The sequence below is a fragment of the Alligator sinensis genome, unplaced genomic scaffold (assembly GCF_000455745.1).
Source record: "Alligator sinensis unplaced genomic scaffold, ASM45574v1 scaffold597_1, whole genome shotgun sequence".
Lineage (NCBI taxonomy): Eukaryota > Metazoa > Chordata > Crocodylia > Alligatoridae > Alligator > Alligator sinensis.
Genome location: NW_005842074.1, coordinates 527,913 through 554,629, shown reverse-complemented (window position 1 = coordinate 554,629; position 26,717 = coordinate 527,913).

The following is a 26,717-nucleotide window of genomic DNA, read 5'->3' as shown; positions in this document are numbered from 1 at the left end:
TCAGCAGGACACAGGTGGTGGAGATGAAGTGCTGCAAGTACTCCTTGGCTATGTCAAAGCACATGCTCAGAGCCCTCCAGCATGCTTTGAGGTGGCTGAAGGTGCACTTGATGGTCTTGCAGCACCTGCTCAGATAATGATTGAGTGTTCTTTCCTGTAGTCCAGGTGTCCTGCGTAGGGCTTCATCAACCAAAGGAGAAGAGGTAGGCTGGGTCCTCAATAATAAGAAAGACAGTAAGATGTACCAAAACTTTTGGGTCCATGGGCTTGTGCATGAGGGAGAGAGATCCATGGTGGGATCTGGATAGAAAAAACAGTCTTGCAATTCACTCTCTTGCAAATTACAAGACAGGGGGCTTTCTCTGGGTCTCTTCTAAAAGCCTCTGGGCAGGGTGAGACAGAGGGGTCACTATGATGGTGAGTTCCCTGGTAGGGGCATAGTCCCAGTGGTGGCCAGCAAGCCAGGACTGCCTTGCATGTGCTTGGATGCTTTTGGCAATCTCTGGCATCCCCAAGAATCTGCAGGGCATGCTGAGATGTGTAGGGCCCTACCTAAATTGCAGTGGAAATGAGCTGCGCAGCGGCTCCTTTAATCTTGCTGTTTCTGTTGTGTACCCCTGCCCTCCCCTCACCGCTGACTGGTGGAGGGAACCCGTTGGCCCTGTTACTCACCACTTGTTGCTGACTGGCTGAGAGGCAAAAACTATGGTTTTAAATATGTCATGGTTTTTGCCTCCTGACTGATCAGCAGTGAGTGGTAGGGCCTCCAGGGCTCTTTTGCCAATCAGCAGTGGGAGACAGCATATTTAAAACTGGTTTTTGCCTCCTAGCCAATCAGCAGCAAGCAGCAGGAGGGTCACATGATGAAACCAGCAAAAATCAAGGAGCCTCTGTGCAGCACGCTTCTGCTGTGATTTAGGTAGGTCCCTACAAAAGTGTGCCATTACCAGCACAGGCCGCCTATGCACCTTTTCCCCTGAACACCTAATGCTTGCACATTACTGTATCGATAGGGGCTCGATGGCTCAAACTAAGTGGTGCAACTTAAATGAGTTCATCTGAACACTTGCACATGCCTTAAGTACCATCATCACACTTTGACTCAGTGTTGAAAAAGATTGCATCCACTGTGAAAGAATTTTTCCTGCTGAAAAAACATTGTTTGTAGCTGGCTTGCAATGCTAGTATCTCTTAATAACTTTTGAATTATTAATCTTTTAAGATTCATGATGCTTGTCATTAAATATTAAAGAATAAGAAACAGTATTGTAAACTATAACTAATGATGAAGGCATATTAGTAGCTGGGATACCATCTGGACAACGGCATTAAGTATCCACCCTCTTTGAGTATCATTCCTTTGGGTCTGACAGTGAGCTTTTCTTGTATAGGAAGCACTTTGCTTTCTTGAAGAATATCTCTGTAATTTTATAGTGCTGCATCTTCTTTTCCTAAACAAGACAAAATCTGCTTTTACTGAAACTTTGAGAATGCCATGAGAGGCTACCATAAATTAAATACAATACTCCTTGGATATATGAATATGCCCACAACTTTGAGGTTATTCCTTTATAATTTAATCAGTAATCAATATGCCTCAGCAGAAGATGAAGAAATATCTGAGAGGCCTTCCTTTAAAAGGGAACCAACTTCTTACAAATTATAAAATGATTATTAAAAATGAATCTGGAATTTGTAGCAGATGGGATAAAAATAGTGGATGAATGTCTAATCACTATTGATTCACTAGATATTGGTTCCATGAAGAAATATTTCTGCTTTAATTTTTTGTGTGATAACAAATAACATTAATTATATTGAAATTATTGTCCATGTGTTGCAAAGTCATACTACTATTCTAAATTGGGAGAAAATTATTGATGCTAATTTTTATGCAAAAGCAATCAGAAATATTCTGAATATTTTATTTTTGCACAATCATACTCTATTTACTCAACTATAAGGTAAGATCACTCCCATCAAAATACGGGGAAAAGACCCTTGTCTTACATGCAGACACAAAGAAATCTCATTAAATACATCATATATCAACTGCTGCCAAAAGCATCATGGGCTCAGTAATGGACATAAACTATGAAGTTGATTAAATGTTGCCAACACTAAGCATAACTATAAAACACATGACCAGTATTGGGCAAACATACTGATGGGAACCTTTTCTTTTTTGTGGCCCTTAAAAAGGGCAGTTGCTGCCCCAGGAGGGAACTGGCACTGGGTCTGGAGGTATTGAAATATCAGGCCGGCATCAGGAGGGTCAGGGAGAGCCCTAACACCCTCCCCTTGGTGCCAAAAATGCTTAAACTTACCAAAAGGTTGAGATATCAATGGGTGCCTACCAGAAGGATAGGCAAGTACAGCTCATCTAAATAAGATAAACAATACTGCCCACTGCGCTCAATTCCCCTCAGCACTGATTTTTTTTTTAATCATGGTGAGCCATGACACTAGACGCATTTTGACTTCCTCTTCATCCCCAAAGGTGAGCTATGCCTTTTGTTTCCATTTTCAATTATTCCTGCTTCTTCACCAGCCTTAAAGGTCTGACAAACATCACCAAATAGGACCCCAAACAGTTCATCCTAATCCCTCTGTCTCATGTGCTTAGTGTGGCCAATCCTCCATGAGGTGGAGCTGGACCAGGGTGTCCTGCACCTCATTTGCATATATATTTTTGGAGGATCCCAGGACTCAGTTTCAGTCATAAGTGGGTGGCAAATTAGTACATTGAACTACAGGGTCACTGTGGCTTGAAATGCTGCTGATTGCTGGGTCCTAGCCCAATGAACCATATGGTAAATCATGAGCCTGTTGGTTTTGGACTAATATTGTGCAGAGTTTATACTATACATAAGTAGATACAGAAGTGTTGCTTAACAGTATGTTTATGGATACCTGTGCTAGAACTTGAAAAAGTTTCAAAGCAGGCAAAATGCATCACTTCTGGATGAAGTAAGTTTATGTGTACTCATGGTAATTTGCTGATTGAAAATTACTATAGGCATGTTTGTTTCAAAGTCAGGGGGCACGTCTACATGAGATGTTTATTACACAGTAGACTAATTAGCTGTGCAGTTAATGTCTCAGTGACTACACATACACCCCTATTAGGCTGGAGTAAACTAATTTACTCCACAGCAAGATAAGCCTTGCATATACAAATACTGTCTCACTGTGGAGTTTTTTCATTAACAGCAATGCACATACAGACACCATCCTGGCTGGCTGGGGCAAGAGAGTGCTTCAGTGTGGGGGGTGCTTACTGGCTAGCCCCATACTGAAGCACTCTTTTGTCCAAACCAGCCCCTCTGCAGCACATTGAGCTGAGGGGGAGCAGCCCCAGGCTGGCACGCAGACCTCCCAAGCACCTGCTAGCTGGGGGTGCTCCAATCCAACTCAACATGCTATGATTCTGGGCATGCATACAAATGGAAATAAACTCCAGAGTTTATTGCTCCTGGGCACATGTTCAAATGACATGCCTGGGAGCGATAAAGTCTAAAGCAATAAACTGTAGAGGGGTCACACAATAAAACTCCAGAGTTTATTGCATCTCATTAATTGCGTATGTAGACGTGCCCAGTGTTTCCAAATTTGCCCCTCCTTTCCATATATTAAGGGATAGCAGAGTTTGACAGTAAGTATGAGGAAGGGGCTACAGGGGGGAAGAAGCTGGGAAGCCAGAGGGCAAGGGAACCACCAGATTTATTTTCCCTGATGTGGCAGTGAGAGGGGGATAAATTCAAGGCAAACCTCCAATAAATATATTCTATACCTGCAAAATTATAACAAATGTATAAATTTTCCATATATAAAATCTAATTTTGGGGGGGGTCTTCTTATATTCTATTCAGGGTCATCTTATATTCAAATAAATATGGTGCTTTTCTTCATTTTGCGAAAAAAGACCATAGGACTAAAATCTGCACCAAATGCAAAGGCCTGTGTCATACAGAAGGTCAGACTAAATGAGTTAATAATCCCTTGGCCTAGGGACAGACATTCAAAAACCCTGAGCTTGAATTGATTCAACCTTTGCAAGCTGGTTTAAGCTGGCTAGGCTGAATTGGTTTCCAACCATATAGACAATCTCTCTGGACTGAGGAAATTCAGGCACATGCCTGCAGTGGGTCAGGCTAGAAGCCAGGGGGCTCTAGAGCAGCCCTCCCTTCCCTTGCAGAGCTGAGCTGAGGGATGTGTGGTCAGGTCCCAGCAGGAGGCTCTGATTAGGGAGGGGTGTAAACCCCCAGCCTGCCTCCAGTCCCAGGCTTTTCCCAGCTTGCTGCTCAAGGGGCGGGAGTGTTGCCAGCCCCCAACCCCCAGCTAGCACTGAGGCAAAGCGAGTGTGTGCAGTGCATGTATCTGTTGATGATACACATGTTCAATCTCCCTCCCTGCTTCTGTATACTGCCTGCAGCAAACTGACAGGCAAGCAAGTGGGGGAGTGGGGGGTCTGATAACAGTGTCACCCCTATCTCAGTGTTTATAGCCCCATTAAAAAAACAGAAGAACATTACCAGCTAACTGATGATTCTGCCTGTTGATTCAGCATGGACCCAGCATATGGTCTGCTAGCTAATACACAGATACCTTCTCTGCAAGGTGGAGGAGAGGGGGGAATATCTGCTTAGCAAGGAGTGGGGAGGGACAGCAAACAGGTCTTAAACAGCTTTTCCAAGGAAGGACATTAAGCTACCTGTTGAATAGCTCCAAAAAGCCTGTCTGCCTCTGTCGTCTCCCACAGCAGGGACTGTAGTCAGCATGTGGTCTGCTAGCTAATGTTGAGGCATCTGTGAGGGATGGGGAAATGCCTGCTTAGCACAGAGTGTGGGGGGGGGAGGGAGGGGGGAGAGAAGAAGCCAGGCAGATGCCTGCCAAGACTGCCAAGCTCCAGTGAGGCAGTAGAGGGGAGGGGCCAGCCCTGCTGTGCAGAGAGCCCCACCCAGCCAGAAAGCATCCCGTGATGCTGGGGGACTCTGATTTATCTTAAACCAGCAAGGGGTCTGGGACAGACATTGCATAAACTGGTTTGAGCCAAATCAGTTAAGTCTGATACTACATTCAATCAGGTTTATCTCAAACTGGTTTTGGCCATTTTCAAACTGGTTTATGTGCACTGAACATCTGTTCTGTTACAGGTTTAAACCAGTTTCTGATCACTTAAATCGGTTTATGTGTAATGTCTGTCCCTAGCCATGTTGTCTAAAGATTGTATGAAGCTCTCCTTTTATGTTTTCTACACTATCCATATAAGCACTCCTTCTTGGAAATGCTGGGTCTATTTCTATGCCATTAAACTCTTTACTGTGCCTGGTTAAATTATTCATTTGGAATCATGTTCTTTGACTGTTCATTTTCTGGTCTTGCAAAGTGATTTTGGGCTTTTACTACATTAGGCCCTTATAATACAGATACTTATACATATATTTAACGTGTATGGTAGGATGGTTGAAACTAACAGGATTTTTAATGTCTATAATGTGGGAAGGAATCTCTAGGATCAGGGTCCTAGAGAATGCTTTAGCTATACAGGAGGTGTTGTAACATTTAGCTCTCAAAAGAGAGACCTTAATATGTAATTATACTAGGAGAACATGTTCAGACCCTTTATAGTCATTACTTAATGACCACATTTCACATCCAACCAGCTTAAGTGAGCATCTTGTCAACTGGGGAGGGAGAAAAAACAAAATTTTAGATTTCACCATTCAAAGAAACTTGCATGCTTTGCAGTTTTTGACCAGCACAAGGGTCACATTAAAAAAAACATGAACAATGCCCTCTATTATCAGGGGGATACATCCTATCCTCCTACCTCCATTCCTCCTGCTTTGTACTATTCTGAAATTTAAAATGGTTCCCTGGAGATTCTATGGGCAGTGAAATACAAAGGTGATATAGGGCTGGCATAATTCAAAAGATGAGACTGCTTTTTTGAACTGGTATTTGAGGAGAGGACTGAACTACTTAGTTATGTTATACTGTAATTACTATTACCACAGATTCAACAAACAGATCAGAATAAGTTGTGAAACTGCACCAACTACTAGCAGATCTTTGGCACTATATTTTATGTTAAAACTCTTCTGAAAGCACTACTAGGCAATGCGCAAAGTAAAAACATTTAGTACTAACACATTTGAAAGAAACCATGGAATTTTTTGATGCATCCAGTTTGTCTCTACAGGTGCCAGATATGCAAACTCTTTCATATGAAGCAAAGAACAAGTTTTTGTTTTCATGAAATGTTAGTTGTTTAATTCTTGAAGTGATAGCTTTATAATTGACACATCTTAACAGATAGTGCAACAGCATCTGTTCTAAGTATTCATATATATGTTGCTTTAAAGTAAGGACTCATTTGGGTCCCATAAGAATGTAACATTAAATTAATTTTGATTTTGTATCAAGGAATTTTCCCATATTTTCATTATATATTACTTCTTCTAATTGCATAAAAACAAAGTAAATGTGGTGTGAAAGGATAGGACTTTCTTCTAGAAGTCCTTTTAACATAACGTTTCTTCCTAACTCATTTCTTCATGTTGCAGACCATAATACATTCTTCTTAGCAATGAATAATTCTAATTACATGCAGGTGCATAATTATTTCATGAAATAGCTTTAACAGAACATGGTATTTTAGCTAAAAAATGTTTCAAACTTTCACTTTAAGTGAAAGCTTTCTCTGTAGTGCAGAAAGATGCTATCTTGGAGATAATGGTTAATATATGGGATTCTGTATTTTTCAGCACTACCCCAAAACATCCTGACTCCCATTTCCAAAACCCAGACACAACATGATATAGCCTTGTTCTCTCTCGGGGTGAAACTGCAGATTTCCTTCCTGGCTTGATTTCGGAAGTTAGACTCAGTAACCCAGGCCTCACGAGCACTGCTAAACCCAGGGTACCTAATTCGTAATTCAAGAAATATTTGGCACAGTTCAATCATTCATATATATTTCTCATAGTTACCAAGCCCTTACTTAATAATATATCATATTCAGTATAAAAGTGTATTTAACTTACATTATTGGACAATGTGACCCAGATAATCCATTTCAGATGAGGTAAATTTAAAACAATGTATTTACTTCTTGACTAGTTTTAAAAAAAGATTTTAGGATTTCACTCACAATTTATATTTCTTGGCAAAAGAAAAATTGTTTGGGTATCTTTTGGGTTTTACAGGTTTCCCTTTTCCCCACTTTCTGCTACATGCATCAGAGAGTTTTTAAACCTCCCTCCAAGGCATTGGATGTTGGATATAGCCAACATTGGGGATTTTGACTGAAGTGCACCAATACTCCTTCTGGAACCAAAGCCAGAAGCTCCTGGCTGGAAAGGTCTTGCCACCTCAACTCAGGGTCAGACTATTGGCCATATTTGGAGCCAGGAAGGAATTTAAATCCATGGTCAGACTGATATGGGCTTGGAGGGGGGGGGTGGGGGTTACCTTCCTCTGTAGTGAGGAGTGTAGCTCTCCATCTGGGATCTCTTGAGCATATACTGACATCCTTTTATAGAAGCAGGACATTGCCTGTCATGGTTCCCTGCTTTACCTGATGCAGATTAGGATGTTAGAGGTCTGTGTTGTGTCAGGATTGACAGTAATCTTATGTAGAGTTTAGATTATGGATTGTATTGAATGACTTGGATGGGGATGATCCTGTTTCAGGCAGGTGGTTGGACTAGATGACCCCTGGAAGTCCCACCCTCTCCTTATGGAGGTCCCTTAAGATTAACAAGGGGGCTAACAGGAGTGAGATACTGAAAGTAGCAAAGAAAAATAATCTTTTATTTTTCACAGTTTTGGGCTCATCGCAATTTAAGACTTTAGGAGTCTATCCTTTGTCAGGTCTTTACATTGGTCTTTCGAAATCACCAGATCACTGATTATTAACAGGGTTCTTGAAATAATTCTAAAGACTTCTCTACCCATCTGACAACTCTGGTGCTTTCCTTATGTACATTCTTCCTCATATATATTCTCAACATTCAATCAATACCAGTCCTAAGGCTAAAAGGATTTTATGTTCGTGTGTTGCTGGTTCCAGAGCCTGTGCCTTTGCTGCCATACTCACACCTTGCCCCTCACCCCCTCATCACCTGTAAATCATTCCATGTGGTACAGACTCCTTAGCATAGATATTAGTGATATTAAGCAACAGCAATAGCTATACCGTTGGACAATAATAACATGATAAATAATAATATACATATACCATCCAGGGAATGCGTAATGACAGATGGTCCCAGGAGAGCTATGACACTGACTTAGTCTCCTCTAGAAAAGGTTTGTAGACTTAACCATGAGTCCCAGCAAACCCTTGTTTTGTAGATGCAAAAACTAGCAAAGGAGAGCATATTATTTCTATTTTTATTTAGAGTTAGATCTCAGCCTATCCAAAAGGGCTCAGGGTAGTCTACAATAAAAGATAAATAACCTACACCTCCCCACTCTCCCCTTGTCCCCCACAACACTTTGTTTTTATTTTTTTGCTGGCATAATTATCCATAGCAGGGTGACAAAAAATATTGGAAAAAGTTAACCATAAACAGTATAACTCATAGGAGTAATTCAATAAACATTTGATTAACAAGAGGAAACATGATTAAGTCAATAGGCCTTCATGACAGGAAATAGTGAATTTAAATGGTCATGTACTGTTTTATTAGAAAGATAATCCACAGTCTTAGTACTGTTCACTTCAGCACTAAGGATGTGCTAAAGACTAAATGTAAAAAAGAGAAACTAGAATGACTTATAGATGAAGTTAATGGAACTTCTCTATCATTCTTGGCTCAATAATGTGATTATGGTAATCCCTACCAGTGTGATCAATACCTGTCCTTTTCTGAAAGCAGAACTACCCCCTGTTTAGATCTTTGAATTCAAATAGTGTTGTAATGACTTAATTACATAGATACAGAAGGCTTTTTTCAGAGAGAGCATCTTTCTGTACTAAGAGATGCATAAAACATATGTGGATTTTTTTAAACAAAAAGTAAAACATTATACCTCAGCGCTACAGACAGAAGTTACACATAAACTGGTTTCAATGATTAGAAACTGGTTTAAACTTGTAACAGAACAAGAGTTCAGTGCACATAAACCAGTTTCAAAATGGCCAAAACTGGTTTAAGATAAACCTGACTGAATGTAGTATCAGACTTAACTGGTTGAGGTCAAACCAGTTTATGGAACTTCTGTCCCAGGCTCCTTTCTGGTTTAAGATAAATCACAGTACCCCAGCATCCCAGCATGCTTCTCAGCCCTGGGCTGGGCTGCACTGTCTGCTACAGAGAGCAGGCTGGGCCAGCCCCTCTGCTCTCTAGGCAGAGCAGGGCAGGGGTGTGACCAGATGCTGGCCCAACATGGTCCCTGAGGTGAAGGGGACAAGGAGGGGGTTTATTCCCCACTCCCTGCCCTCTCCCAGGGGATTGCAGCCAAGGTCTGCCAGCACCAGAGCTGCCTCCACCACTTGGCCCTGGCCAGGCATACCCCAGCTGGGATGCCTGGGAATAAAACCCTTTCCTGCCCCCTTCACCTCAGGGGGCTATGCAGGGAGGCCATCTGGCCATGCTTCTGTCCCTAGAGCAGTGAGGGGGCAGGGACCCTGACAGGGGCTGCTCTGCCATGGTCAGGCAGACCTCAGCTGGGATCTTCAGAAAGAAGGGAAGGAGAGGGGAGGGAGTGGAGAATAAACCCTCTCCCTTCCCACTTCACCTTAGGAGGCCATGCTAGGCCAGCATCTGGCTGGGGGCTGGGGTCCAATGTTCCCTCCAAGGCATAGCGGTCCATGAGCGCACTGCTCTGGTCCATGAGCACGCTGCTTCGGTTTGTTCCCGAATTGGTCTTGCCTTTTGGCATGCTGAACAAATTATTCTCACATCATTTGGGAGAAAAGTGTCTTGAAATACTAACTTTTATATATATATATAATTAAAAAAAAATTAAAATATCAAACCCTACCAAAACAGAAAAGTTTAATTCTCCACCTGAGGAGAGCATGCAAAAGAGAATGGATTTCATGTGACAGACATATATAACATAATTTAATATACTCTGTAAAGCTCTCAGGCACTGTGAAACACTGAAGGTATGCCTGGTTTGCCCTATCTGGCAGATTTCATCACTCTTTCAAAAATTATCAACACTGCCTCTGTGCCTCCGCAGCCTTTGACAGCGGCATGGAGCCATGTGCATCCTGCCACTGGGCAGACCAGGCAATGAGGAGGCACATGGCATTAGGGCTCAGGGTGAAGCTGGGGAGCAGAGCAGTTCCCCAGAGCCAGTGGAGCCTACGCGGTGCCTGGCTCTGCCCCAACCCCAGCCCCTGTCCCCACCCCCGCCTCACCTGGGGGAGGAGCCGCTGCCTGCCCTGCATCGCTCTCTCTCCCCGCAGGGATGCCAGCATGGTGAGGAGTGGAGTGTAGCCAAGTGGTAACTTACTGCCAGCCTAGTGCCTCTGCTGCACTCTGGGTTTCTAGGAAGCTGCAGCCCAGCTCCTCTCTGAGAGGGTGCGTGGCATCAAAAAGTTAATGCGTGGCAAGATTTTTTTTTTGTGCACAGCCATGCGTGCATGCAACTTAGAGGGAACCTTGCTGGGGTCTGACCATGCTCCTTCTCCCCCACCTCTAAAAGCTTGGCAAGGGCTCCCTCCCCTCTCTCCCTCTAGGCACACCCCAGCTGGGGTCCCTGCAGGCTAAGGTGGGTGTTTAAACCCCACCCCAATTATACTCAGGCCTGACAGCACCTGGCCACTACCCCCCGCCCCCGGCTCAGCTTCCCTTGGCCACTGTGGAAAGGAAGGGAGGGCTCACTCTAGTGCCCCTGGCTTCTGGTCTGAACTATTGCAGTAACATGGCTGCATTTCCAGAATCAAAAGTGACTATCTATTCACTTTCTTCTTGGTTCAACCTGTTCAGGTTAGATTAACCTGCAAAGATTGAATCAATTCAGGCTCAAGCTTTTTGAATGTCTGTACTTAGCCCAAGAGACAACTTGGCAGTATGTGACACAAAGGCCATTACTATTCCCACATGGAGAAAATTTCCTCAAGTTGGTGGCTGACTCAATGGATGAAATTGATAAAATGGCTAACAATATCTGCTCAGTCCTCCAGAATTAGGAGATCTCAAAGAAGAAGGTTGAAGTATCACAGCCAGAAGCAAGAGAGAGAGAGAGAGAGAGAGAGAGACATAACCAACACATTATACCACACTGTAGTTTTATTTTCTATTCCCTACAAAGAACGACTAGAAGAAAGTCAAATGTCCAAGAGGAATTAGTCCATCAGACAAAGTGACAGACCCTAAGATGAGGAAAATGATTTAAAGTGCAAGCTACTTAATTAAGGTCCTTCTCCTAAAAGGGGATTGTAAGCATTTTCCTAACTTTCAGCATGTGAAAGGCTGCATAATGAAGGAAAAGGGGAAATTTCTTTTTGAAAAATGCTGCTGTTCTCAGTGAAGAAGTTGACTTTTGAGTTTTAGGATAGAGTAGGTAATTGAAAGGCTAAGGGGATGGCAGAGAAAATGAATGCTATGTTTTTCCATGTTGTGGACATGTGGATTCAGCATCTAGGAATTTCTATGAAGAGAACAAAGGAAAATACTTTGAGTTTTATCAACTCCCCTCCCACAATCACTGTAGTAAGTGCTGCACAACAGAAATAAGCTTTCTTCCTTATCTACAGATTAGGGTTACCATATTTCCAGTTCCAAAAGAGAGGACACCTGTTGGGGTGAGGGTTGGAGGGGTGGTATATGACTGCAGGGGAAAGCAGTTTCTAAGTTAAAGTAACAGTAAATAACAGTAAATTTGCAGTAAGTTACATTAAATAACAAATCTTATTGCCTTAAAAATAAAATGTAAAACACAAATAAAGCCACAGTCTCCTGCAGCCTTGCCAGTGCCCCTCTCTCTCAACCCACAGGCCCCTGTTCCTCCCAGCCCTGCTGGAGAGGCCCCCCAGATGCTCCCATCCCAACTGGGCTGGAGCATGGGTAGTTGCAGCAGCTCTGACTTGTGCGGGTGGTGGCAGAGCAAGCATGGCCACAGTGTAGATTGGAGGGAGGAGGAGGGGAGGCCTGTAGCACCCCCTGCTATAGGCTGTGGCTCCTCTGCTGCACCAGGTGGCCTGGCCATGGTCCTCCCCCAGGCAGCATCTCCCAGCTGCCCTGCCCCTGTGAGTAAGGGCACTGGCCCTGGTGCCACCAGCCTAGCCATGCAGCTATCTCTACCTTCAATGAGTCCTCCACCCACTTCCCTGCTGGAGGGAAAGGCACTTTCCCTTCACTCTCACTGCCCTGCTGCTCTCCTAGTGTTTGGACACCTTCCCCTAGTGATGGTAGGCACCTCCCAACACACCCATCCCCTTCCACACAACACTCACTCACTCACACACACACACACACACACACACACACACACACACACAGCCCCCTGGACATTACCTGAATCCAGCCATTGGGGCTGCTCCCAACACTGCCTGGCTGTATGCCAGCCACGTGTGTGTGTACATGTAGACACATGTGGTGCCCCCTGCCTCCAATCACCCCAAGTAGCTCCTTGCAGGCTGGAAGGCTACCAGCCTGCAAGGGGAAACCCATAGTTTCCTCCTTTAAAGAGGAAAATCCGCATTTTTCCACAGCAAATGGAAAACCGGGATTCCTGGTAAACATGCATGCTGCTAGGGCAAGCTGGGAAATGCAGTTCTATCAGCGCTGATGTTGAAAAAGGACTAGTAGAGCAAGAACATGTCTGGGAAAACCTGAACATATGGTAAACCTATTACAGATAGATAGTAAATAAAAGAGGGCAGAGTTGTGCAAAGCTTCAATTCCTGATTTGATTTGGCGGAGATTCGGCCCGATTCGGTGGCTGAATCTCTGAATCCAAATCAAATCAAGAGACCCATTAATCTCTCTGAATTGAATTGGAACCCTCTGAGTTGATTCAAAGACATTCAGAAAGATTTGACAATTTGGACAGACATGGCTTTAAAAGTTTTTTCTATATACCTCAAGGTACCAGGTGGCTCGTGAATGCTGAGATGGTGGGGCAGATGAAACATCCCATAGGAGCATGGGGAGGTCCCCAGTGTGCTTGGCAGTAGACCCAGAAGTGGACCAGAAGAACTTCTGGTCCTGCCATGGAACATGCTGAGGGTCTCCCCTTTGTCCGTACCCTGGCTCAGCGACTGGTGCCTCCTGGGTCTGGGGGAGCACCTGGGGTCCCCCTGCTCCATCTACCCCAACATCGCAGCATTCACAAGCCGTGCCTGGAACCTCAAGGTATGTAGAAAAAAAAAATTAAAGCTGTGTCTATGGCCGAATTGCTGATTCTCTGAATCAGCATCGAATCTTCAGATTTGGATTCAGCCAAATCAAACTGGGGACAATGATCTGAATCCATGAATCAAATCACTGTCCCTGATTCTGGTCGAATCCAAATCCAAATTGAATATGGCCTGTTTTGCACACCCCTATTATCCATGATATCTGGATATCTTCTGCCCAGTTGACAAATTGGCAAGCATTCCTGGTGAGCCCTTGCACTTAAAAGGAGCAGTTATTTGGACATTGATGAACTACTTAAGCACAAAACCAACGTGGAATTGCTAGACAGTAAAAGGACTATTTCATTTACCTTGAACTTTCTAAAGATCATTGTCACTTAAAGTATTATGATATTATCCCTGGGGAAGAAAGAGGGTAACCACACTATGACTTTATGACAAATTAAAAAAGAGAGAAGCTATTGAGATTCCTACATACTACTGTATTCCCCCAAGGCCTCCTTTGTGTCACAGTGCACATTACTGATCACAAATTATATATCCACAAACAGTTTAGAAGGCAAACTGATTGTTCTGTGATGGGTTAAAGAGTGCAACTGTTAGTTTCACCATTTAATGTCTATGAAAAACTTCCACTTCGGTATAATATTTAGGCAGGATTTTTGCATGATCTCCTTTGTATGCGGATTCAGTTCAGAGGAACATGATGTTTCACTTTTACGTGTTAACATAATTCTTTGCCCTGAAGTTCAAAATAAATTATCCCCTGAATCACTGAAACTGATGGATTACAAGGCAGTGCTGCCAATTTTCCAATATATACAAGATGGGAGATATATATTATCATTTCCTCAAAATAATAATTTGAACTGAGCCAGGTGCAACCAAACTGAAACAAAATCTGCACAGCATAACAGAACCCAATCCTCTCTAAACGTTATAGTGCATAGTTCCATATCTGAAGTGCAACACATTCCTATAAACAAAAAGTACCAAGAATAAAAAATTGCTTTTATATAGAGATATATGTGTATATGTACCTGGACATAAAAATGTAGGCATCCATGATACTCCATAAAAATATCATTACACAGTGGTAACTTGGGTGTCTTTCTGTCCCCCAAGTATCTACAGAAAGCAGGATAGTTTTGCATCTTATACACTTACCAAAGTATGCATGTGTGTGTGTGTGTGTGTGTGCACGCACATGTGTGTGTAGACTTTGGTTAGTTTATAAGGTAGCATGAACTGAACTAATGTAGCTAACATTAACATAAAGTGTAATAATAGTAAAATATAACCATGTTAATCTTGTCCTGTAAGCAACTTGGAAACTCCATTTTGTATCCTTCTGCTTGACATAAGTGAATGAACTCTGCATAGCCTTTATGTATGACTGTGTGTAAAAGGGTGAATGGTGAGAGAATGGCATAGAGACAAGAGAAGATTTAACTGTTTATGTAAGCAACAAGGCATCAAATGTAAGTTACCAGTCAGTAAACTAATTAATAAACAGCTGAAAAATCCCTTTGAAGCTCAAGGGCACAAAGAAAATAACAGAAGAAGAAATTCTGCCAGACGGGCAACAAGAATACTCCAAAGCTAAGATAAGCTGAAGACAAAAGAAGAACAACCGCAAAAACAGAAGCTGAGTATGGAAAAACCCCAAAGAACTGAAACAAAGGATGCCAATCCCTATAAAAGAACACTTTGAAAATGCTAAGTTAGGTAAGTCTCTTTCTCTACTGCTGTTTCATCGAAGCACAGATGCATCTGTTCACCCCGCTCCGGCTGTTATCTTTAAATCTGCTATCTTCAAATCATCATCATCTACTCATTAAGCCTGGGTTGGCCACCTTGGGCTGATATTGAGCAACTATTTCTGGTAACTATATCTGGTGTATGTGTGGATGAAATGGTTGTTTTGTGTATGTGTATGCCTGTATGTAATGATGTGTATAATGATTTGTGTGTGTTTGTATGAATGGTGTGCCTGAACCTCTATGTCCAGCTCATGTAATTAATAAACATGGCACCTTGCCTTATCCCCCTTTATAAAGTCTCGCTCATGATTTGAGCAATTGGTAATTTGTGTAACACAAATATATATATATATATATATATATATATATATATATATATATAAAACAAGGTTTCGTGAGTTCATGGTTAACTACATCTCAGATTCCTCTATACCAGAGTTGAGTTTTGGCTGCTCTGTGGTTTTTATCAGGGAATTCTTCCATTTATAGTCTTCTTTTGGCCTTCAATATGTGAGCATCAACAGCAAATTCTTCCTTTGCCTCAAAGCCTTAGATCTGAATTTTATTGTGGTCTTTACTACCCCAAAACTATGTTTAGTCATAAAGATGTTATTAGGCCTAGGACTTGATTTTTCTCCTTTTTCTCTCTCACCCATTCTGGTGAAGTCATGATGTTCAGTAACCTTAGACAGTGGCTTTAGGACATACCTCATGTCAACTCCAATACTCTCCATGACCTGAAAAAAGAAAGAGAGGACTCAATTTGTTTTGTTCACCAAGATTTCAGGAAAATAAACAGCCAAGAAAAAGACACACATTCAAAAAGGCTCATACCTCAACTTGTGCAACTAGGTAAGGTTTATCCTATTACTGTTTCTCTCTTCTCTCCCAGTACTCACCTTTTACACTTTTCAAGTTTAAATCTTCTCCATTACATTTGACTGCAACCAGTAAATATTTGTTACAAGGGATTCTGATACAATAAGGTTTTGGTTTATTTTCTCATGGCTACCACAGCATTAAGCACTGCTTTTTTTCCCAACAGAAAGCCAATGGTAAGCTTAAGAAGAAAGCTCTGGATAGGGTATAGAGTAACATGGGGCATATAAGATGAAACAAAGATTTACTTAGAGTTAGTTACTTGGAGTTGAGATATAGGTTGGAATGATGACTTAAAGTTGAAGATAAAATATTGTACCCTACACAGAAAATGAAAGATGTTAGTAAAGTATTTATATTACAACTCTTCTTTAATTAGCTGTTCTAGAAAAGGATACAGTCTTTAGCAATGACACAGAGTTAGACACTGGTGCAACTTGTACTGGATTGTACAGGCTATATTGTTATCTACTCCATAACACGTAGACTGTAAATTAACTTCCATTGGCCAGAGGACAGACAGGTAAATTGAATGCTTTCATATAGTTATTTAGAGTTGGTTATGTTTCTTGGTACAGTACTTGACTTTTTTGTTATTAGTCTCATACAAGAAATAACAAGATTAATGCTGTCATAACAAGGATGTCATGGTTGGTACAGTGAAGGCTCTTATATGGCTATCAGATAGAGCTATGTCTCACTGCATAATAAACTTATGTCCTAAGGTATATATATCAGGAAGTTACAAGGACATTTTTTGTGCTTAATGGCGTGTTTTATATTTTTGTGAAAGGCAGATTCCTAGCCTCTCAACAGGATCTAACAATTGCTCTTAGTGTTGGAAATAACTACAATCATGTTTTAAAGTTTGATATATTTTAGAATATAGTAAGGAAATTTAAGTGACATTTAGGAAGGTTTTTTTCCTGGATTCTTTGGAGTTCTGCACACTTTGACCTTGGTAACTAGTGCACCTGGACATCTGCAAATATATATCCATATATAAAATGCTAAAATCCACAGGAGTAAACTTATGAATTTTATTTTCAACCAAAATCCATTAATAATTACATCTAATACTAAAAATAATGCCAGATTCATTATTTGGAGACCATAAAGTTACACCTTAAATATATGTCTCCATTAATTATAACAATATAATTATAAAACCATGCGTCTTTGTAATGTGTATGTGTGCATGCATCTACACACACACATTTCAATGAAGGTTTTTTAGTCCTTCTATAACTCATAATATGGATATATCACTCAGAATAAGATGGGCTTCTATTACATTTATACATAGTACTGTCTAACTAACTCTCTTCTGCTCTTCAGTGAGAAATCTGTGTTGTTTATAGCAGCAATGACAAACACTTTCCATAAAATTGAAACTTAGAAAGAATATCGTAACATATCAGCTCACTGCAAATATTATCTGTTGAAAAAATAACCAGAGATGTTTCTGTATTCTATGGAGACCTAGGGTTTCTCCTATTTATAGTTAGTTATAGCTTTGAGTTGAATGGGAGTTTTCATATTTTTAAGGGAAGTTCTTGAATTAGCATAGAATAAGCTGTTTTGAAACATGGATTACAGGGTAACTTCTACTGAAAACTTATTTCTGCAGATCCTGGCAAAAAATAACTGTTACATGGAGAAGGCCTTATCTCATGTAATATGTGCGTAAGTTTCTTTAAACATGAAACATGGCCATGAGACTTTTTTTTTTATGTACCATGGTTTGTAGCAGAGTGCTGCATTACAACTGATGGTAACGGAACAGAATGAATCTCATGAAATTCTGTGGTCAGAGGTATTTTTTTCCCTCAGGGCGCTCCATAGATGCTAAGACACTGAAACTCAGAGACCAGAAACCAAAGGATAGCTGAACAGATGTGAGTAGGTCTTCTGCTGTATCACAGTATCTTCTGAAAACAGAGTGCATAGACTCTTTCCCCCTTTTTTTTCTCAATTTTATAATTCAGAATTCTTATTAACAAGAATATTCTGGGGTGGAATTTCCCGCAAATTCTATTCATTAGAATTTCTACCCTTTGTTTCCTATGCATATGAGCCTATGCACTCAGGCTTGCTATGTGGATCTTGCAAACCATTACTTGATTCTCTTTTCATCTGTTTTTTCTCTGGCCATTTGAAAAGTCTCTCTTTTTGCCCTTTATGGGTCTTAAATCATAGATTTTAGAAAGAGAAATGTTCCCTTGACACACATGACTCTAAAATATAAATTATGCAAACATTAAATTAAAAATGCTATTTGCTTTTAGTTCCCAGTCCGAGAAATACTGCAATGACAGCTGTCAATTAGTTATACTATGTATCCTTCGGAGCACAAATGAACCAGATTTTGGGAGTGGACATGAGCACAACCTTGAGTATGCTGCTTCCCTGAGGTAGTCTCAAAGTGGTCCATTATGAAATAAAAACCTGTGGATTGAATGATGTTTTTGTAAAATGTAGTAAAAGTGATTGTGTTTATTACCTAAAAAAAATCTACCAATGTCATTATCCTACTTTTGAATAAATCCCTTGGAACAAATTGCATAACCCCATTAGAAAATTACAGGTCACTTCAAGTGATATATAGTTTTTTGGAAAATAAAAACTAACAATAACTTTAAGGAAACAGAAATGTGATCTAATGATGAATATTGAAAAAACAGGTAGGTGATCATCTTCAAGCCAAGCTTTATTCCCCACTCCCTTCTCTTTTATAGGCAATCAGCTAAATATTGGCAAAGCATGTGGGAAACTGAAATTAATAATGCATCTTCTATTCAAAATATTTCTGGTGATTTTGTAGTCACATATTTAATAGTTCAGAAAAACAATAATAGCATGGGTGCCAAAGTACAAAGAAAAAAAAGGCAGCCCAGGGCAATAGTTTTCCAAAGCTACAGAGAGTGAGGATGCTGAAATAAATGGAAAAAAGATGATTATTGTTGGCAGAACACAGAGGGCAGTGCTTAATCGTAGGAAGAATGGGTCGGATGTCAGATACTCACCAGCATTCAACACAATTGAACTACATTTAGAAAAACAAAATGCTTATGCCTTCTCAGGATGAATCATCTCTCAAGCAAACATTGTAAGTATAGTCAAAATGGCATTTACCCTTGGAATGTTTTCTGTGAAGGATGGTACCACCAGCTGAGGTTATTTTCCATCCTTCATTTAGTATGAGCTTCCTAGGAAAAACTGATTCCTTGAAAGACAAGTATATACTGTATAACAAGAAACCAAAATACTTTTACTAATCAGCATATAGGTTTGTGGTTCTTAGCAATAATTGATTCATATTGGATAGACTCAACTGATTTTACAAGATCCTCTGAATTATAGAAGTGTCCTGAGAGATCCATTGCATGTGTCTGGATATAATATTGCTTCCTTCTTTAGTGCATTAAGCTTCAATTATCTTGTGCTGGTAACTAGAGTCACAGCTGTGGATGAAGGGCACAATTTAGGTTCATAGGTTTATGGATGCTTGTTACACCATTTTATAAGGCAGCTTAATCTTCTCAAAGCAGTAAAGAGTTTGCCAGTCACATAAGGTTGGAGTCAGCTGCTCTAAGACCCATTAGCAAGCACTTACAGGTGACAGTTGCAGACATTCTGCTGCTTTTTGTACCCTATGTAAAGAGTGTTTTAGCACAAGACTTAACATACAATCTATATATTCTGCAACTGAGACAACAAAGCAATGAACTATCATATAGATGTAACTTTCATTTTTAGATGAAAAATAGAAACAACGTTTTTTATGATAATGGAACCAAAGATCTCCAAATTTTCATTTCTCACTAACAAGGCACTGCACTCTGAAGACAACTATCTTGTCCATGATTTTTTAAGAGAAGTTTCAAATGTTTGTCATCCTTTCTTGTGATGGTGAAGGGCACATCTTACAACTAATGGACATTTGAGTTAAAGAACCCAAAGGCAGGGTTTTTATTTCCGAATCAGCAACTGGTAAGCTGGACAGGGCTGGACAAATCATTTCTTCTTTCTTCCTCCAATTATAAAATTGACTTATAGTTTCTGCATGGATACATGTGTGTCTGATGCTAGAAACTGCAACCAGTTTAACAGAATGCAATTATTATGTATTAGAGCTTCTGGTACAACAATAGTGTCATCCTAGAGAGAAATGTGGGAAGGGAATATTTTTCTTTGACACACAGTTTATACCATTTTGCCTCTGCTCCTAGCTTCCAAAATGATACACTAATTTTAAGTTAGATGTGCTGTCAAGCCCTGGAGGTAGTATATGACCTCTTGAATTATTTACATCTGTCCACTTCAGTTTTTTACAGGATCATGCAGTAAAACCATGATCCTGAGAATGTGTTCACGTACTGACATAGGTGCAAAGGCTCAGCTTCATAAGATCTATTATGGTTAATCCAGTGGCTCTGTTCCATAGGTTTTGGCAAGTGGCATCAAACAAACATTATTATAAAAGGGCTTTGAGGGTTTATTTCAGAATGGCTAGTCCTACAGAAACAAACCTGCAGCATCTGGATTTGTAAAACTGTGGAAGCGGTTCATTGCAAAACATTAGAAACTGGAGCATTGATCAATGTATTCCCCAGATGAAAGGCAAGCACAACTCAAAAAGATGCTTACAGTTTATTCTGATCTGAAAACAAGCCTTCTTGCTGGTAGGTGAATGAAGCATTCTGGAGACACAATGTTACTGTGTAGATATTGTTAAGACCTTCATAAGGGGCAAGATAATCTCTAATGATATAAACATCTCCAAAATGGTTTTAAAAGTACCATCAACTAAAAAGATTACAGTGACTCATGTACTGGCATGATTCATATACCAAGTCTCATTCAGGGAGACTTACATACCAATTTAAAGCCATCTATATATCTGTCCTCACTCAGGGAGAATGACATACTGATTTAAAGCCATCTGTATATCATGCTTTTAAGTAAGTGTTTAGGGCACTAGAAGATACATTTTAAAAACAAATCATCTCACCAGGCTTTTCCATATACTGATTAAAAAGAGATGTATAGTGATTGCTCAAAAAGAAGAGTATCGTTACTAGCTTGAAAATGGTACAATAATTATTTTGAAGAAAAACAGCAGACTAAGCAATGTACAAACATATAAAAGCAATATATATTACTACACTGAGGAGGCATCATATCAAAACAAGAGAGGTACTGTTTCCCTCTCAGTATAGGTTTGGAAAGATTTAATCTAGACAGCTCAATGCCAGAAAAATATTGACAAATTATAGGAAAAAAGATATGGATACATTTTAGGGAATTCAGAAAAATACAGCAACATCAATTATCTAGTTGAAATGATTGATTCAGAAGAAAAGATTAAGGGAATTAAGGCCTATGTCCTGAATACCTTCTGTTCTCTAATGCCTATTAAGCCAGTATTTCTACTGGAGTGGTGAGAGGTTGGGGAAGCATAGGAAGAGAGGGAGGAGCTAACTGTTCACAAATATTTAAAGAGTGTAAACTAAACAAGAAAGTAAAAAGGATAAAAGACTGATGATAGGATGAAAGTAAAGAACATTAAACCTTCACATCGTGGAGATGTCTTGTGTTAGAGCTATGATAATGTATGGGGATGGACATTGTTGGACAGGGAAATTAAGTAGAAGTCTTGATATCACCTCTAATGACTGCATACATATTCTTCTGTGGCTCCTCACTATACAAAAAACACTAATTTGGGTATTTCAGTGAGTCATCTACTCTACAAATTTGTGAGTTCAGGCATGTTCTGATTGGGTGTGAGTGAGCACAGTGTATTGCTTGGCACAGTGTCCAACCTTGTTCAAGATGAGATGTAGAATATTGCTAATATAAATAAAAGCAAGGCTTTATCATCACACTAGAATTTGCTTCTGGATATGTGTTGGGAATCTATTTAACGGATTCAGAATTTAACTCTTCAACAACCATCTAGTTGTTTAGTTTTTGTTTGTTGTATTGCCTGCCAATACAAATAATAATCTGCCACTGCTATCTGTAACTCTGCCTCCTCTTCAAATGATCAAGGAAGCAGCTAAAAATATTGGGGTAGGTTCAAAATAAATCCCTGAATCTAAATATCAACCACCTACTGTGTCTTCTCCTAAGTAGTGTGGTATAAGTAGTAGTGTGGTCAGACCAACCTGATTGCCTGTCAGACCAACCTGATTGCCTTTTACGATCAGGTCACAAAAGCATTGGTTGCAGGTGTCACCGTGGATGTAGTCTTTCTGGACTTCAGCAAGGCCTTTGACACTGTCTCTCACCCCATCCTTGTTAAAAAACTAGGCGACTGTGGCATCGATGCCTACACGGTCAGATGGATTGCTAATTGGCTGAAGGGTCGTACTCATAGGGTGGTGGTGGACGGGTCATATTTGACCTGGGGGGAAGTGGGCAGCGGAGTCCCCCAGGGCTCAGTCCTTGGGCCCACGCTGTTCAATTTCTTTATCAGCGATTTGGACGATGGGGTGAAAAGCAACCTGTTCAAATTTGCTGATGATACCAAAATCTGGGGTGAGGTGGGCACGCTAGCAGGGAGGGAAAGACTGCAGAAAGACCTGGATAGGTTGCAAGGGTGGGCTAACAAAAACAGGACGCATTTCAATACGGACAAGTGCAGGGTGCTGCACTTGGGCAGTAGTAACCGGCAACACACTTATAAGATGGGAAACTCCTTTCTTGAGAGCACGGAGGCAGAAATGGATCTTGGAGTCATCATTGACTCCAAGATGAACATGGGCCGACAGTGCAAGGTCACGGTCGGCAGGGCTAACTGGACCCTATTGTGCATCCACAGGTGCATCTCAAGTAGGGCCAAGGAAGTGATCCTCCCCCTCTACGCGACACTGGTCAAGCCGCAGCTGGAATACTGTGTCCAGTTCTGGGCACCCCACTTCAAGAGGGATGTGGACAACATTGAGAGGGTCCAGAGGAGGGCCACCCGCATGATCCGGGGACAGCAGGGCAGACCCTACAATGAGAGCCTACAGGACCTGAACCTGTTCAGCCTTCACAAGAGAAGGCTGAGGGGGGACCTGGTGACCGTCTATAAACTCACTAGGGGGGACCAGAAGGGTTTGGGGGAGACCTTGTTTCCCCTAGCGCGCCCTGGGATAACAAGAAATAACGGCCACAAGTTGTTGGAGAGTAGGTTCAGATTAGACATCCATAGGAACTACTTCAAAGTTAGGGTGGCTAGGATCTGGAACCAACTTCCAAGGGAAGTGGTGCTGGCTCCTACCCTGGGGGTCTTTAAGAAGCGGCTCAATGCCTACATGGCTGGGGTCACTTGAGCCCAGTTTCTCTCCTGCCCAGGCAGGGGGTCAGACTTGAAGAACTACAAGGTCCCTTCCGACCCTACTTCTATGATTCTATGATTCTATGATAAGGGGTGAATATGGTACTGACTGTAGTCTAAATTCTGCCACCCATCTGCATTTTGAACTAGTATTTGGTTCCCCAGGCAGCTCCACTGATCTCATTTACAGTGATTAACAGTAACAGAAAACGTGCCATAATTAGTATGAACTTCTTTCCTCATTTCATATGTATAACTCACAGTAATGTTAATAGACAATATGCACATGGGTCACAGGGTGAATTACATTGGTATGCATTTTTTTTTCATCATTGGTTTTCAGCTTATGTTCTTTTATTTTGTGCACTGCCATGAGTCAGGCCACTGGTCACTTATTTAGAAAGCATGCAATCACTTTAGTTTGATCTCCCAGAGATGGCAGTTTTTGTTGTATGTAAGTTTGAAGAAATAATACCTATTGCCTTTCAACAGTAGGCTTCCAATATTTATATAGTTCTTGATTTAAAAAAATGCACTAATTCAATGAGCTTTACAACCAGAGAGAAATAGAAGAAGCCATGCATATGATGTTTTTATATGATAGGGACTAATGAACTATTTTAAATCACTGACACAGACTGTAGGAACATAGAAGAATGGCATATATATACTCAAGGGCTGAGTCCCCCTTGGAGAATATTGTAATTTTTTTAACAATAAGATTTCAGCATCTTTTAATTAATAGAGAAAGATATTATGCCAGTGCATTTTGCCATGTGTCATGTTTTCTGCATCATCAGCATTAAACTTTCAGATATGGTCCTGTAAATAAAACACATCTGGAAATCTAGACATGACTGCTGGTGTCAAGTAACACTTTGTTGATTACCAAAAGGCTTTGCTAAAGAACCATATGGAGTCACACTGGGACCTTAAGAAATCCAATTTGCCTCTCCCTGTGTGTCATTCCCACTCCATTTATATACCACAACAATCTTTGGCACCTGGAACCATCTGTTCACTCATCTTACATACTTACAATCTACAACAATTTGTTTTCAACTATTGGCAGAATTTGTGAGATGGAAAGTGGACTAAAAGTATGCTTTCCTTGCAGTGAAGACTAGATGCATATCTTTTCTGCTATATACAGTAGACAGATTTTCAAGGAAACAGAACTGAGTGGGCATTTTGGGAGAAGAGATCAAAATCTCCCAAATCTCTCCTGCTGTAAGTCTGCAGGAAATGGTGCTGTTTCTATTTTAAAAGGCATTTAGACATTACTGTGGTTCACATTGAAAGACACAAGTGATTTAGGAACCCAAGTTCCATTTCCAAAAGTAGCACAGACACTTTGGATTACCTTCACAAAATGATGTAAGTGATACAACCATGATGGTTTCCATTTTCATAGGGTTTGGGGGGGAAGTGGAGTCTGATCCCCTCAGGCAGAGGAAGGAATAGAATTAGGGTCTCCCTTATCCTAGGTGAGTGCTGTAACCATTGGAAAAATACCAACATCTTTGCATACCTTTCTCCCCTTATATTTGGTAGGGTGCAATCCATGACATGTGCTTTGAGAGCCAGACCTAGTCCCGCAGGAAGGATACATGGTAGATGCTTACTGCCTAAGCCTGCCGGGCTTAGATATGAACTAGGTAGTTCATTGCGCAGCACTTTTAGGACTTAGAAGCAGATGTTAATATGCCTAGAGATCTTTACTAATGGAAACATAGGGGACCAGGGGATTTAGGAACCTCCAGACTACATAGTAACTGAGTGAATTTAAAATTTAAGGATTTTCAGCGTTTAAATTTTAGACTGAAATGCCTATAGTGGCAGTGAGGCAAAGTTGTTTTCCAGATCTGAGCTTTATGGGTGCTGACAGATGTGAAAAACAAAACAAAACAAAACAAAAACACCCTTTACTGGAAGAAGCAGCATGTTAGTTTGACCTGGTGCTGCAGTTGTCTGTATTGATCACATGTTTCAGCAGTGTCATTTAGCACTTTTATCTAATAAGTGGTTCAGTCAGCTATTAGATAAAAGTGCCAAAAAGCCCCACTAAAGCGCCCGATCTATACAGATGTTGGGAAAGCTGGGCCCAACTAATACAATGCTTTTTCTGGGCATGTGCTAGGCTTGACACGTGGGCATGCAGAATTCCAGTTCTTTTTTTTTTAATGCCTGTAAACAGCCTATGGTCCTAATTCTCACTGAAAGTCAATGGTAATGCAGTGGAGAGTGTTCTTGGAATTATAGGCCATACATAATTTCCCACCTGTTGACATCATTTCCCACCTGTTCAATTACTAGATCTGTGGTATACCTAATAACACTCATTCTACACATTAATTCTAACAATTTTAGTGGTGCTCGTTACCGCATATGAGGTAGTTTCTGTTTCAGCCACTACTCAAATGCATCCACCTCAGAACTGAAGTAAGGCGACTGTTCAGGTGACCACAACAGTACCCATTGGTATAAACAAGAAGTCAAGATTGTCTTCAGGATGAATAGCATATACTTACAGGATAGTAAAGAAATTTAGGTTGCTCTGTTGCATGTTGTACTAGTCCTCTGAACAGACAGAGATTCGATGGTGCTAAAGTCAAGTCTGTACTGCAAGTTTGGATGCTGAATCAATGCCATCTAGTGGTTGTAATTTTTTTTTTTACTGTTGTAAAGTAAGCAGCCAATTTAACAGCATAACTTTTCTGTTAAGTGAGCACAAAGTTTGTGCCTTGATATTTTTGTGGATAGCTTAAATGTTCTCTGGAGAAAAGGAATAAAAGTCATAGAAATAATAGTAGAAAGAAGTACAATGGTGTGCATGCCATTACTAAATCTGGTAGTGAAATAATTCAGTGACTGAGATAGTTTTTTTAATGTGGGCACTATCCTGTTGCAGCTGATCTAGTATTCCAAATATAAATAATTTCTTTCTTTTATTTTGGATGAGGGCAGAAAACCACACATGCCACTATGGAGACCTGAGGGTATTGCTAAGATTCACTGGGCATGTCCAGACGAGAGTTCACGTGCCTCTTGTGGTATCTCAAACCAGTTTGAGATGCTGCAAGAGGCATGCTGAGAATGAAAAATGTCCCCCCTGCTGCATGTTTGCAGCATAGGCTCTAAATTTGATACCTGAATTTCCAGGTATCAAAAAAAAAACTCACCTCAGAAAAAAGCAGGACACAGCATGATTCTCCAGCATTCCCTGAGGCAAGTCGGGGCTTGGACCTCCGCCCCAGACCCGCAACCAGCAGCACAAGTGGAGCCGGGTCTGAGGCATCCAGAACCGTGCTGCTGGGGGCTCTGGTCTCAGTGGGCCCTGGGTGCCCAATGGCCACTGCTGCTGTGGGGAAGGGGGTTGTGGGCCCTGGGGGGGGAGCTGTGGGCCCTGTCTGGGGGG